The 3,217-nt window shown below is 41.7% G+C and overlaps 1 long non-coding RNA gene across 1 annotated transcript; it reads left to right on the top strand.

Moving 5' to 3' along the window:
• Nucleotides 1-296: 296 nt before the first annotated feature.
• On the top strand, nucleotides 297-2,967 carry LOC142092746 (uncharacterized). The gene is made up of 3 exons (XR_012677164.1): nucleotides 297-610; nucleotides 704-761; nucleotides 2,253-2,967. It is a non-coding gene; the product is annotated as an uncharacterized LOC142092746 (long non-coding RNA).
• Nucleotides 2,968-3,217: the final 250 nt, after the last annotated feature.

Raw genomic sequence — 3,217 nt, forward strand, 5'->3', positions numbered from 1 at the left:
ACATTTCAGTAGTGTTTGCAGTGGAGTCGTTCTCTCTGAAAGCTCGTTTTGCTTTTGGTTTATGTTTCAAAGGCTTCTTGCAAAATTTAACAAGTAGCTGTTGGACTGAGATTTCCGCCCCCTCGGACTTTTATCAAATCCCATGTGTGAAACAGACTGAAATTTTCCTGTTGCTATAAACTAAGAAAATACTGCTGTGTGCTGACACGAGCGGCTGTTTTAAAATGCACTTGGTAGCACTTCTGTGTTTCTGTCATGGATCTCGTTTTGTAGGAGCTGTAACATAGACTTCTTCCATTTATAAAATGTAGTTACTCGGAGACGAACTTTACCCTGAGCCTGCAATTTACATTTACCCTCTGGCAAAGGAGAGGTGGGATTCATTTCTCTCATAGAAAATGATATAGCCAACTCTGGTGACTTACTGTGGTCTGCAACAAACGGATAGTTCGGCATTTAATCCACATTCTTCTCCACGGGAGAGTTGGTTAAAACCTTCAGAACTCAAGCCTACTAATGGTTTTTTGAGATGTCTATCAGGTTCCCGTACAAAGACAACCAGCATTACCAAGTCTTCTGGGCCCCCAAGGACAAGCAATACCCACAACTGGTAAGTAACTGTAACTTCAGAATTTCTTTAAAAAAATTACCTTCAGAGGAACTGAATGGGATTTCTTTCTTTTTCCTCTCCCCGCTCCAAAAGGTCATCCAATGAGAGCCAGTCCAGTTCGCTCAGCAGGTGGCAGACCAGGCTGGGAAGTGTAAGTATTCTACAGAAATTCAATAGATGACTACCTGTCACCTGTTAAAAGAGGCTGTATAACGCATAACTTATACAACAGCTGATTTATAATGAAGCAAGTATGCACAGATAGTTGTGGAGAATCCAAGTGGTAATTAATTTTTAAATGGCTTCATTTGAATTGGCTTTTACAAAGGGCATCTGTGCTTCCACTAAGGTTATTTAAAATAAAACTCCGGTACATGACTGAAAACAGGACTCTGAAAAATGAACGCTTTTTGAGGAAACCATAATTACCTATAAAAATTAAAGATAATTAAAGGATCAGATGGAAAGCCACCTTTTCCATTACTGGCTGAATAGGGCTGAAGAAATTGATTTCCCAATAGGAATCAGCCTCCAACATTCTTTTTTTAACAACTTAGTTGATACTGAACGAGCAACTGGTTGGAAAAGTCAACACTGTTCTTTTATGACAATTTTGAATTTCTTCAATTTCGTCATCTCACATAGCCAAGACGCTTTCTCTCAGTTGGAGAGAGAGGAGTCTGTTTTACCTATTACTGCAGCGTCAAGCTAGTCCTTCCTTTTGCTATATGTTTGTTATAGATAGATTGTAAGAGTGCATTGTGTTTATAAAATCTTAAAGGTAAATCAAAAGAAAAACCAGGATCCATCCCACAGGTTGTCTGATATCTCCAAGTCAGTCAGCAAGAAAACAACAATTCAGGGACAGGACCAGGCCAAATACCTCATGATGAGGCAACAACATAGGAAGCGTATGTGGAAGAAGTTAAAAGAAGTTCCAGAGAAGGTTAGTTAATATCTGTGCAGTACTTGGAAGATCAGAAGTGTGATGTATTAAGTGTACCAAGGAGTGGCAGAGGAGCAGTGGGCACTTGGCCCACGGGAGATGGGAGTCTCTTTCAAGTGTGGGCAGCCTCCATCCACAGGTGCAAAGGCGAGTATAAGGAGAGAAGACTGAATGAACTGTTGGGGGTGAGGATGTGGAAGGCAAGTATGAGGATCAGGAAATGAGCGTAGTCTCTAATGAACAGAAAGCAGGGAGAAAAATGCTTATGTTGGCAGGATGCCATTGGCCTCCCTTATCTAGGGAGGAGTTTTACAGAGAACAACGGAGACTTAAAGAGGAGGAAGTATTTGGCTCAATGAAGTTGCCTTGTTTTTCATGTTTGTATTTCAACAGCATATCGGACTGCAGTTACACCAAAGTGCATCTGACATAAGGAAAAATGACAGTGTTTTTTCCAATAGAATTTTTCGTTGCAGGTAGTAAACATGCATAACTAAAACAAGACAAATGGAATTGAAAAATTTTATCAAATTCCTCAATTTGCAGTAGCATTATGTCAGCAGCTGAAGGAAGCTTTGACATAAGCGTATGGAGAGGAGAAAAAACCCAAACCAAATTTGGGAGGAAAAACATTGGGGAGAATGACTGTTTTGAATTAACTTCATTTCTTTTTTTGTGTGTTGTGGTTTTTTCCAGGTCCAAGTCTCCTTATAGTGCTTCACCTTACTCTACAAGTTCGTCTACCTGCTCCACATCAAGATCAGGTTCTTCCCGCACTCGCTCCTACTCTCGCTCATTTAGTCCTTCCCATTCTCGTTCCTACTCGCGATTGCTGCCGTATCCAAGAGGAGGCAAAGGGAAGAGGCGTAACTATCGTTCTAGGTCAAGGTCACCCCCATACAGAAGATGCCATTCACGGTCAAGGTCTCCAGCATTTAGAGGCCAGTCTCCCACTAAACAGACTATACCTCAAGGGGAAGGAGGAAGGGAGTATTTTAACAGATACAGAGAAGTTCCACCATATGATCTGAAAGCTTACTATGGCAGATCTCTTGACTTTAGAGATCCATTTGAAAAGGCAAGGTACAGGGAATGGGAAAGGAACTACAGAGAATGGCATGGAAAGTTTTACAAGGGCTATGCTGTTGGCGCTCAACCTCACCCTCCAGTAAACAGAGAGAACTTTTCTCCAGGTAGGTTTGGTCCACCTGGGACCAGACAAGAGAATTCACCATATGCTCGGGGACGTAGGGAGGATTATCCTGCTTGGCAGAGCCCCCAAAATCACAATATAGCTGGAAATTACCCTGAAAAACCTTCTGAAAGAGAGAGCCATGGCATCAAGGATCCTACAAAATCAAAAGAGAAGGAGGTGAAAAATCCACTGGGAGATGGCCAAGGAAATAAGCATAAAAAGAGAAGAAAAAGGGATGAGGATGAAGGATTTCCCAATGCTGAGTTGTTAGCAGGTGCGAGAAAACCAAGAGAGCCAGTTCCAGCAGAAGACGTTAAAATGGACTCCCTGTTCATGGTCCCAAGCAGAGATGATGCCACCCCTGTGAGAGATGAGCCTATGGAAGCAGATTCTATTGTTTTCAAACCGATGTCTGAAAAGGAGAAAAAAGAGAAGGATAAGCCAAAAGCAAAAATTGACAATACAA

The sequence above is a fragment of the Calonectris borealis genome, chromosome 24 (assembly GCF_964195595.1).
Source record: "Calonectris borealis chromosome 24, bCalBor7.hap1.2, whole genome shotgun sequence".
Classification (NCBI taxonomy): domain Eukaryota; kingdom Metazoa; phylum Chordata; class Aves; order Procellariiformes; family Procellariidae; genus Calonectris; species Calonectris borealis.